This window comes from Molothrus ater, chromosome 3, assembly GCF_012460135.2.
Source record: "Molothrus ater isolate BHLD 08-10-18 breed brown headed cowbird chromosome 3, BPBGC_Mater_1.1, whole genome shotgun sequence".
Classification (NCBI taxonomy): Eukaryota; Metazoa; Chordata; class Aves; order Passeriformes; family Icteridae; genus Molothrus; species Molothrus ater.
Genome location: NC_050480.2, coordinates 93,827,009 through 93,839,365, shown reverse-complemented (window position 1 = coordinate 93,839,365; position 12,357 = coordinate 93,827,009). Strand labels below are relative to the sequence as shown.

The 12,357-nt window shown below is 37.3% G+C and overlaps 1 protein-coding gene across 2 annotated transcripts in view; it reads right to left on the bottom strand.

The window, feature by feature from the left end:
- FILIP1 (filamin A interacting protein 1) overlaps positions 1-4,555 on the bottom strand; it is a 102,139-nt gene extending 97,584 nt beyond the window's left edge. The window contains exon 1 of one of the 2 annotated variants that reach the window (XM_036380982.1): positions 4,242-4,555. The gene's annotated coding sequence lies outside the window, so the exon portion shown is untranslated. The remainder of the gene's footprint in view (positions 1-4,241) is intronic. The other variant, XM_036380981.2, reaches the window with a different exon arrangement.
- Between the last annotated feature and the right edge of the window lie 7,802 nt (positions 4,556-12,357).

The following is a 12,357-nucleotide window of genomic DNA, read 5'->3' as shown; positions in this document are numbered from 1 at the left end:
ACAAAGCAGAATGAGAATCACAGGGCCAAGCCATCTTGAATTAAAAAAAAACCAACAAAACACAGCTGTCCCTACCTAGGAAGATTTTTTAATTGCACTTATATTAGGACTTATTTTACTATGATGCTGAGAATAAAAAGTAATACAGAAAGTACAGATTATCTGCAGAAGCAGGAAGAGTAGGTGCAAAGACCCAAAATAAAAGGAAAAATCTAATCAAGTGTCCTAAAATGCAGGATTCTAACAAATACATGAAGCATCACAGATTTTCAACATGACCAGAGACTCCCACTGTCTCTTGTGAACAGAACACTGGCAGAATTGTTTCTGCCTTCACCTCAAAGCATAACTGCAGGACCATGTTACAAGTTCTAGTGCCACTAGCTTGGTACAAATACTGGCTACTAAGTAGAAAAAGAGAGGTTAAAAAAAATTTATCATTTTCTCTGTTATCCACTATGCTCCAAAATGAAGAAAAGCCTGTCATCCCCAAATAATAACCAATATTCCATATAAAATTAGGAAACAACTTTCAGTAGAAAACAATAAGAGAAAGGAGAACAGAAAAGGCTAAAAATGAAAACTACCACAAGCTGAAAAGTTTAGACATTTGAGCTTAAAATAAATACTTGTAAAGAAGTATTTAAACATCTCTATACAATAGGATATCCTTATTTTATCTTTCTAGTTTTCAGTTCTTATCCTAGGTTTTATACACTAAATATTTTGGTGAAATAGGAGGTATGAATAGATGGAGTTCCTTCTCAGTTGTAATGTTGTTTTATCTGGCTTCTTCACAAATATTCACTTCATTTTTCCAATTGTCATTTTAGATATGTAGAAGGACAAAACCCCTGACCAAAATTCAGTTTATACATTTAAATAACAGGGCAACCTGCAACAACAGACCTTGAGAAAGGAAGAAACAGGAAATTGGAAGAAAAGTAAAATATCTCTTAGAAAAAAAAAATATTTGGACAGAAATAGAGATGATCTCTTTTGTTAAATGCTCTTAAGGGGACTGGAAATGTATCTGCTAATTCCTGAATACTAAAACTTGATCTTATTCAATTCAAAGGAAATCTCAGTCTGAATTCAATGGCATAAACCTGACCTTTGACTGGCACAGCTCTGAGGCACATTCTTAATTTCTGCCTGGAGGTACCTGAACTGAGTTAGATAAGATTACCAAAAGCCTTAAATAAGTATGTGTGGAATGTCTGCCAGCAGAAAGATCCTGTATCAGGAGGAGTTTCACTGATACACCTCTATCAATAGGAAGCTTTTATTATGGAAATGGCTGTAGTGGTGAAATCGTAACCCGGAGGAGCAAAACAGGGCATACCAGCAAAACAGAGATTTCCTAATATTCTAATGCTTAGTCCACAGGCTACTTCCAGGAAGCACATCCATTTTTTTCAGGAATCCTACCTTAGCTGACACATCTCTATCAATATGAATGTTTAGTCTTTCCATTTGTGTCAGGTGTGACAGAGAGAGGCACTACAGAAAACTGAGATGACACATGAGGTGTCATCAAGCTCAGTAAAACCAGTAGCATGAAGGGTGTACCAGTAAACACCAGAGCCAAAAGTCAATCATCTACCACATATGAGCAGGAGGAGCTCAGGAAAAACAAGGCATACGTAAGAGGGGACAGAACAGTGCTGAGCTTTGAACATGAATTTCAAGTCCTTGAATTTGGTGTTAAAAACAATCAGATCCTCTACAGAGAGGCTGAAAGACTCAGGTGATGAAAGCACTCAGTCAAGATGGTGACTTTAGCTGGGACTAGATCAGCTAAAATTATAACAAAATTAATGTAATAATGAAATAATAATAATACATAATAACCATAACTATGAAAACATTATCACAAAATCAAAAAAGTCACCAACATATTCCAGAAGCGGATTCAGATTGGAAGGAGTCTTTAGTACCATGAAAGGCACCATCCATTCCACAGTTATGTAAATATAAACAAAATCAAAATAATGCATGAGGGAGAAAATAAATGGGGATGCTATGTCCACTTGTCTCCCACAAAAATATGTATCACCAAAACATAAATTACTTTTGATTTGATATAAAATCGACCTTGGTTTCACTGTAGCCATTAGAAGAATTGGCTATCTTTCAAATATGAAACCATCTGTTGAATAGCCACATTATATATTCCACAGATTTGATTGGAAAATCCCAGAGCCTCTTTGTGGACACCTGTTGAAAAGAGTAATTTTAGCCTCTTCCTCCATTTTGAAGTGGGAAGGAAGACAGATGTATGTAAAACCACAACTCCATGTGTTAGAGTCTGAAGTTGCTATTAGACTGTTCAAATGTCACTTCATTTGACAGTTATCAAGCTAATAATTTGCCTTTTGATTTAAAAAACTTGGCTAAAAGTAAATTGTGTGAAAAAAGGGAAGTTGTATAACCACACATTACACTGAGCAACAACTAAACCAAAAAAGGAGTCAATATTACCATAGCATTTTCCCAGATTTTGCGATCCCTACATTTTCAGAAGGTCAAATTTGTCCTTTCTCCACAGTTTAATTTACCAGATATTTCATTAAAGAGTCAGTAATTTTCACTCTATTGTCAAGATGACAAAGACTGTACAAATAATATTGTGTCAGATTTATTTCTCACTGTGTAGCCTTCTTATGAAAAAAATAACTTTCTCAGGATATGTCCTTATTAAAAAGTAATTCCAAAGTTTCCTTTTGAGACTAAGATTTGGGATACCATAGTGTTTTAGTAATTCCATAATAATGATTATCACATTAAATGATAGCTGCCAAAAAGTGGTTAGTGCTTTAGTGTGCCCCTTGCTATGAAAAAAATGTACACTGTATTACTTTTTTCTTTTAAGAATTTTCTTCCATCCTAATACTTAACTTATTTTATCATTTCACAGGCAGTTACATTCTCAGTCACCAAGTTGCTTCAGATTATTTTAATTCCATCCAATCCATCCAGTGCTAAGATGTGGTATTGATGTCATTTATGTAGTATGCAGGGATGCAACTAGAATTATTTTGTTAAAGCAAGACATTCTCATCTCCCTGAGGCAGTCCCAGCGTCCACAGACTAAGTGTCAAACACCACAGACAGTCAGCACAGACTCAGTTAGTTCATTCCTTCTTTAGGACAAATATTTTTCATCTGAGACAATTTTACATAAATCTGTGAACAGGGTTTTAGCACAGGGTAAGTGCATTCTTTAAATCTCTGCCTTCATAACTGAATTCATATTGCATATGAACTTACAATCAGTCTATTAAAAATTCATGCGCACTAGATTTTTTTGTTTGCAGAAAACAGCTTTAAAAGAGGTGGCAGGGAGGAGTGGAATTCATTCTCCAATGGATCAAACAGCTTTTGTCAGTTAAGACAAAGTAAATGACACTAAGCAATTCCTTCCCCTAAATTACATGACCACTATGGGGCCATGGGATATGCATTTCCAACAACAAACAGGCTTCCATCCTGCTGCCAGGATAAAAAAACCATCTGAGAACTTGCTTCTCATTTATGATTTCGCTGATAGAAACATACACTTTACCAACAATGACCCAGCTCAAGCACACTTAGGTCAGTCCTTAGGACGGTTGCATTATGCTGCTAATCAAAGCAGCAGAGATTAATATTCATTCTATGTAAATAAGCACAAGAACCAAGAGCATTTGTCGCAGAGGTAATATGAAAGGCACCAGGTGTGTCCTAAAAGTTCGTAAGGAAACAGAAAGTACAAATGCACTGGGTCAGGAACTATTTGGTTAATTCTGTTACTGAAAGGCTGCTTCCTTTTATTTATCACACAGGTTGTCACTGTTTTTAATAGCTGCTGGACTATCACTGGACTAGCAGAGATGATATGTATTCTATTATTAAATGTTGATTTGTCTTCTGTCTGCATGTAAGCAGATATAAACAAGATACATGTCAAAATCGATACATTTTTTTCATATTACTGCTGGCTACTTCATTATGCTTGTTCTCAGAACTGCAAAAATTATTTAAGCAATGCTTTTCTATCATGAAGACATAAAAAAAACCTCTAAAAGTTTTATCCCAACTTTCATCTATTGACATTTTCTAATCATTCAGAAGATTATTCAAAGAAGGAAAAAGACAATAGACATTAGAAAAGATTTTTTTTGTAAAAAAAGACACTAGAAAATAAAGGTTGCTGTAAAAAAAAAAAACAAACGATGGCGTGGTTAACTCAGTCTTACCTGTGAGCAACACGGACCTAGGAATATATCCTTTACACTGCAAGATCACAGTAGCCTGTCCCACAGCACTACCACAGGAGTAGAATGATCCAGCTCAGGAGATCACAAAGACAGAAACTTTTCCCACTTTTCTGGGTCTACCAGCAGTTGAAGTAACAAAGGAAACAAGGTAGAGAGCAGAAGACCGGAGCTGCTTCTCGCAGAAATCCCAGGCAGGAGAAGTAGGAGGTATACTCTGTCTGTGTCTCACCCAGACTTTTGTTTAAAAGTTTTTTCAACTGTTGCTAGGTGGTGTTAGGCTTTGGCAGTTTAGTTCTCAGATTGTATTTCCCCTCTTCTGGTCTCTTCACACAGTGTTACAGCAATGACTTTGTTGAGCTCAGCTCGCTTGTGCTATATTTAACCAGTGTTCTCAGCAAGTCAAGCCTGTCAACAGCTGAGAAGTTTGGAGCAGGCTTTGCTGAGTTCCTCAGCTGCTGAATTATCAGTGGATGTTGCACTGCACAGCCCAGCTACTACATTCACTGAAAGATTGTGGGGAAACTGTCAAATCCTTTTAAGGGCTTCCAGTGACTTCACAGGAGTAATTACTATTTAAAGCACTAAGTACAAGATGTGTATTTAGGCATATATTTTAGACTGCTAGAGAAAGAATACTTGTGTTCACTGCAGATGAGTTCAATTATTTATACAGTGAGAATTTTCCTAGGACAAGTAGGAAGTTTATAATTTGAAAGGTATGCACTTCACTTGAGGAAAAATTACACGTGGGAAGAACTTTTTGCAGCATAATTTCTTACAGAGTTTAAATATACTAAGATGACATGGAGAAATTAATGAAGGCTTAGGGTGGAAAGTTTTCACTGTGATATTTATTCCAAAGACAACCTTTTTCTCCCAGACCAAGAGCTTCCTGCAGTTATTCCTATACTGTCTCTCACTGAAGAAAAGGAAAGCCACACAAATCACAATTGGTTTGACAGGAGTATTCAGAACACATTACCCCAGGGCTGTATGCATTCTGATGTATCCACACTTGCTTCTGGATCTAATTACTATTCCTAATTCTAAGCCACAAATCTCCTTATCAACAGACCAGCAGTAACATTGGATAGCTTTCAGCCCACAAACTGTCATGAAATCAAGACTCAAAGATGTTGCAGATCTCAGATTCTAGAACAAGGTTCTACCATCTCATGGCAGAACAGCCTCTGAAAATGTCTCTGGCAAGGAAAATTCCCTACCCCAACAACTCTGTTCTCATCTGAGCAGTACTTCGGAGTTAAATGCAGAAAGAGCCTCCTTTGGAAGCCTTTTCTCGAGTGATGATCTGAGGTATTGATCTAGGGCTAGATGAAGAGGCAGGGAAGAAAGAAGATGAGGAAAAAAAGCAAAATTATGCTAAAAAATTCGCTTGTGGATATTTGTATGTGAGGACACACCAACCTTGCAGAGCAAAAAAATATTCAAGCAGGTCATAACAGTACCCTGCAGTGATGCTGGGTCTCTGTGCAAGGAGTAGGATGGGGAAAAGGTATCACACTGTGGCAATTTCAACATGCAGGAACATAATTGGCCACAAGGATATGAGATACCAGAGGGTGAGTACAAGCCCTTACTGGAAGCAGCTGTGGGATGAGCTGTAGCCTGGTGCTCTAACCCTGTCTCTGGAATGACTTCTGCTTGATCTGTGTCATTATCTAAACAAGCAAGGAACAATGAAAAAATACTTTCATTCCCAAGTTGCTCATAAAGAGAAAATGAAGTAAATATTAGGTATTATGTCAAGTAACTGATATTAAGACATTGATGACACATTTATGAAAGCCCCAAACACTTCCATCATGTCAAATATATTTTGTTTTGGAGACCAAGTAATAATCACTAATTTCCATTTGCATTTCAATATTTGACTTGGACAGAATAGTTAGAATGTATAAAAAATGGTAAAACTTCTGGTTTTCAAAAACAGTTATTTGGAAGATTATTTTAGAGACAAATATATTGGCACAAAGTTTGCTGGTATATGCTTCCACTTTGAACTGAAGTGGGATACAGATATCCACATTCTAAAATGAATCTCTAACTTAGTTCCCTCATAAAGTTGAGGTGCTCCAACCAGATGTGTAACTTTTTGACTATTCTGGCTTTAAATTCTTGCTCAAAGTGCAGTACTAACAGCACTTTATTCATTCAAGTATAATAAATCAGGCAAACAAAACAATTAACTTGGCTTATAGATCTCAAAAAAACCCAAGCTATTCTCAACATTTCTCTCCCATTAGTTCCTGGCACATTCACTGAGTGGAAAACAATACAACTTCTTAGGAGGCATTCTCTGCTGCCAGCCCTTGTGGGTGAGTTTCAACAGTGACCTGCTGGTGCGAGTCTGCTTATTCTCCTACACTTGCAAACTCACTCCCCAGCTGTGCAACATGGATATAATCCTCTAAGACCAGGGGAATTTCAGAAAAAAAATTAGGTAAAATAGAATAGATTAGGTTTTGCAAGTCAGAAAATATATAAAGAGTGTATGGGAAAAGGTGCAATTAATTAGAGATACTGGAAGTGTAACGTTTTTAACTTGGTGCAGTATGAAATTGGTTCTCATCTATATTTTTCTCTTACTGAATGATGGAAAAAATATTTATATATAGGTTGTGGAGGGTGGGAAATAAAAGGAAAAACAAAACCATGAAAGAGACTTTTTAGTTTGGCATCCTATGTTAGGTCTAATGTCAATAAAGACCATCATGTAAAGTCTTAGTGACATCCTCCAACTAAGTCTAAAGAGAAACTTTCTTTTAATTTCTGATAATTATGTTCTCTCTTGGTCAAGCAACCAAGATAATGGAGTCCAAAGTAAATAATTCTAGGAAAATTTGTAATGGAAGCCAAATGTCTCAGTATTACTTCAATCAAGCAACCTAAGGCCAGAGCAATGCTAAATAAGAGAATAAAATGTGGCACTAGAGAGAGAAGACCAGCAGCAAGACTTGTTGCCATTTTCAAAGATAATGCTAATCACAAATACAGATGAAGGCCTGTCACTGTTCACACAATCATATTTCTTTGTACTTGCATTGCTAGAAAATGAAAGAAAATTTTTTATGATATGAGCTGTTCTAGAGAAATTCCAGGCTTGAGGCAGAAATTACTGGCAGAAAATCTATGGTTTTTATGGAGAAGATCAAAACAGATGTCTTCTTCTGACCTTACTGGTTTCTCTTGACCTTAAAATGTATGCCTGTAAATAAGATTTTTCTGGAACACATACAATAGTATTACTATGTAATTTTTACCTCAGCCATCCATTACTTTGATGTACGAGTATATCTCATTCTCTAAGTCATAAAGGCATTCAGAGATACAGCCTACCACCTTTGTCCTTTTGATATATTTGACATCAGCCTTAACTGGACCAATATAGTGGAAAAAAATCTATGGGAAAAGACTTAGAGTTTCTTAACTGCATGTCCTGAAGAGCTGAAGAGCTCTGGTATGTGTGTGAGCAACTACTGTGAGTTCTTCATTAAGCTGCTCCTTAAAATGCATTGAAGTAATCAATATTTTAGTTTCTAACAAATTATTTTTTCATTTGCTTGAAAGGTAATGCACCACAGTTTTGTGATAACCTGCTTTCATACTTATTGCTGACTTCCATAGATCTCTATTATTTTACACTATGCTACTGCTTTTAGCTTTGTTTTGGCTTTACAGTATAAGTTGGGCTTCTTTACAGTTTGTTGGAATGGCAGGGTGTTGAATCATGTTTTGATTAATAAGATCTTGGCTACGCCCCCTCAAATCTGTATTTTGGGAGGGATAGGTATTGATTTTTTTAGTTTTCAGATACTATTGTCACCTTATAAAAGCCAATGCTGCCTTTTAGCTGTTAGGTCTGCTATATTTTCATCTCAGCCCCTGCTTTTTTATAACCAAAGAAAGAAACATATTTCTGCATTTAGTTCATAGATTCAGTTTAGTTGTCTATTTTATTATCCTGCCAAAAAGATCCCCACCACAGTCACAAACCTCCAGGAACACTTGGAATGTTATAGTATTTTCTGTAATAGTTTTGCATGCTTTATCAGCAAAATAAAACCAGGGTGTCTTTCATTTGAATTCTTCATATGCTGTCTTGATCTATATATTGTCTTCAAGAAACATGTTTTTGTGTTTCTTAAGTTATATTTTTAATGAAAGAAATATATTAAAAGACATGTCTATTTCAGTTATTTTATATTTATTTTTACATTCTACAAAGAAAAATATTGGAATCTCATAAGGTGTCTTCAAATGAAATGAGGTGCAGATCAAATATGGGGCAGTTAGATATACAGCCACATCAAGAACATCAGATGACCCATTGGACTTAGGCACAACCCTGTCTCCAAAAAGGACAGAAAAAATAGTGCTAACTTTAGAATAATTTGAAAACGTTTGAACACTTCTGAATCCAAGGCCCCAGAATCTGGCTCTCACTGCAGCTGGGTCAAATGGAGACAGTAGGAAGCACCAATCTGTAGGAAAGTGTCAAATCAGACCTCTGGAAATGGAGTAAATCATCTTATTAACTTTACTGCCACACCCCAGGAGTGGTATGCAACTTGCCCAAAAAGTAAGATAAAAATGAGCTGAAAATGGACTATTTGCTTTTAAGGCCAGAATAAACTATTTTCATAAACTAATAGAGCCTCCTATATGGGAAAGATTGTGGAATTTTCTCCATGCAAAACAGCAAGTTGCAGTGAATTAAAGCACTTCTTTGAGAAAGATTACATAAATCAAACATGGATAATTTGCCACAGTGATGTATAAGTCCAGGAGTAAATTATACTTCCTGTTTAATGCAATCCCAACCTTTGCAATCTATTTCCAGTTTGATCTCAGCTGGCTTAAGCTCCTAGACCACGATGGTTAGACAGTGGCCTTCAACCTCTCTCAATTTGTTCAATTCTAAAGAAATTTCTGTGGTTATTAACAACCTTGAAGAGGAAATCTCTTTACCAGCTCCTCCTCGACCCCGCCCCCCCCCCCCAAATTAATAATTTTCAAGTGAAATGAAGAATTCTGAGGTGAAACGCAGTGCAGCAGTGTGTGTAAACTAACATTATGCAGTAAACACGTAAACTAGGAGCAAAGAGTATTTTCTCCAAACAAAACAGATCATCTGAATTTATTATTAAAGCTGCGGCACCTAGGGCCAGCTCCCCAAGGAGGGTGGCTGGTCCTTGTCAGCAGCGCCAAGCACTGATGGACGCGCAGCTCTGCTCTGCCATCCCCAAGAGCACAGTGCCACCTACCAGCGGCAGGGTTAACTCATCGCGGGCCGTGGCACAGGACGGCGAGAGGGAGTTCTGGTCTTTTCACCCAGTTCTGCACCATCCCTTCCCTCCTTGCCTGGTCTTCTGTGGGCTAGGGGGAGGATTCTTCCATTGCACATCCCCAGATTGCAGCTGTGTTTCCTATAAAACGCTGGCTTCTGTCATCCACTCAGTGCCATGCACATGGTTCACTACAAGCTCAGACTGGTCACATCCTACTGCAATTGAGACATTGTAAGCCAACCCACATTCATTAGTGCTTCTCCAGATTTTACTGACAGGAGCCTAAACTCATTATTACCTTATCTGTGGATCTGGAGGACTTGAACTGCTGTGGAGAAAGAAGTGCCTAAAACATCCCAATCATTTAAAAATAGGTGCCTGGCCAGACTCCTCTACCAAGGAACAGCTAGGCTAGGAAGAAGTGGTCTTTCCCAGTTTTGTTTCCCTGAAAGCCTCAGGACAAGATGCCCCAGAGATAAACCATGGTTGTATTGCAGATGTTAATAACAGTCCAACTAACTTTTTCCTGTAGAGCTGTTTCCAGGCCCATGATCAAACTGTATACAAACACCTCTCAGAGACAGCCACAGCATTGGTAGAAATAACTTGTGTGCAACTGAGCAGGAGAACAAGAGGGAAGGGATAAGGTGTTTAGATTCAGGCACAAATCTGTGCTTGAGGAATATTTCTGCAAGGGGTCAGAGGCAGAGTTTTGAGATTCAAGATTTTAATCTCCATGAAGTATCAAACATTTGATCAAACATCAAATATTTCTTTACATTCAAGGTAAAGAAATAGAGGATATATGCAAAATAACCTTATTGGACATAATTTACATTTTCTGGTTTTACTTTCACAGATGTGGGGAAGAGGAATCTGCTTTCTTCTTTCCTTTATTTAAAATGTGGTAAACAATAATGAAGAGGGCTCAGTTAAATTGGTGTTCCAGTAACTTGCTTATGAAAAAACATTGCTTGCCAGTGATAGATAAAAGTGCTTAAAAAGGACTTGTTTTTAAGCAATGCTGTTTAGAACAGCTCCCTAAGCACAGTGTTTACTGGGGAATGTTAGGAGAGATTAATTTTACTTTTTTATTGACTGTTGAAAGGGCAGGATAATATAGATAACAAAATATTAATAGTAACAAGTGCAGGTGGAAATAGGAAATCTGGGGGGAAAGAAGATTCTATTGCTTTAGTGTCAGTTTTGCCCATACTAGCATACAAACTTTCTGTATATTTTGGCACAAAAACTATAAAAATACTTTTGTTTTGGTTTGATTTTGGAAACAGCAGAAGGATTTCTATTTTTAAATCATATCTGTTGGAAAACATCCTCTGTGAAAAAATCCCCAAATGCTACTCCTATTATTACCAGTAAGTCATCAGTTGGGATTACAGAAAAAGTTTGAGCTATAACATGTTTGGGCTGAATATAAAATCTGTGACCTTCATTCTGACTACAAAGCACTGTGCTGGAACACCACCCATCATATGTGACTTACTTAAACCACATTTTGGTTTAAGCACGTTTGCTTCATTGTGCCAAAGAGCAAACTAACAAATCTAAAGCCCTTTCTTTGGTATGTAGAGCCCATGCAACTGCCTAGGAAATCTGAACCAAAACCTGCAATGAATGTCTGATAATCTCAGTACAGCCTGGTGTCCAATATCTTTCTACTAACACAGATTACTTAGAGGAAAACCCCTCTCAGCTGGAAGAAACTACCTGAGACTCCTTAGTCCTCATAATTAGAATTCAATTTTTAGAGAAACAGTGATAGGAAATGAGATGGGGAATCCACAGGCAACAGGGAAATGTTTCAGTGCACAATGCAGAAATCAAGAGAAGGGATACAGAGGAAACTGAACTTACAACAGCAAGAACACTACAGGAGACTTCCTCATAAGGCATCCCTTCCTAAAAAAGGAAAGGGAAATAAAGCAAGTACCTTAACCACTCCTCATCCTCTAAACTTCTGCCTTTCAGGGTATGAAAATCTCAGCAGAACAAGGTACTTACTGAGTTAAGGGTAAGCATCAATCACCATGGACAACCATGTTAGTTTCCTTCTTCTTCATTACCTGACTAATTTAAGCAGACCTATATTCAGTCAGTTCCTGAGGATCCCCACTTGTAGTAATCAAAAGCATAACAGCACAAAGACTGCTTAGCAGAGAAGCCATAGACAGTATTGCCCAAAGAAATTTTGTAAAAAAATTACATCATACTATTCATTTTATTAGGTCACCTTTCTCTTTACAAATTAACATATTACTAGTTTCTATTTACAATGACTGGTTTGGTTTGGTTTGGTTTGGTTTGGCTTGTGGGGGGTTTTTTGGGGGTGTTTGTTTGTTTGTTTGTTTGTTTTGTTTTTTAACATATGTCACAGAATCAGATTCAGAAGACTCTCTGGAGGTCATCTCATCCAATTCTGCTCAAACAAGGTGACCTAGAGCAGGCTGCCTAGCACCATGTCCAGACATCTTCTGAGTATCTCCAAAGATGGAGTGAGCACAGCAAATGAACAGTACCTTGAACAGATCTGTCTCCTCTAGATCAGCCATTAATTAGGTACCCAGTCTGAGCTGCTTGGTTTTGCTTCCTCTGTAGTAAATCAACATCAGTCATTGAGAGGACATGATTGACCACTCATTTTAGGACAGTAAAAGTAATCTGATAAGAACCTAGTCTGCAGCACAAGTCCACATCTTCTCTTTTCCCAGAGTAATGATTTGGGTTTTTTCATTAATGTGTTTAGTAGTATTTCTCATGTGTTATTT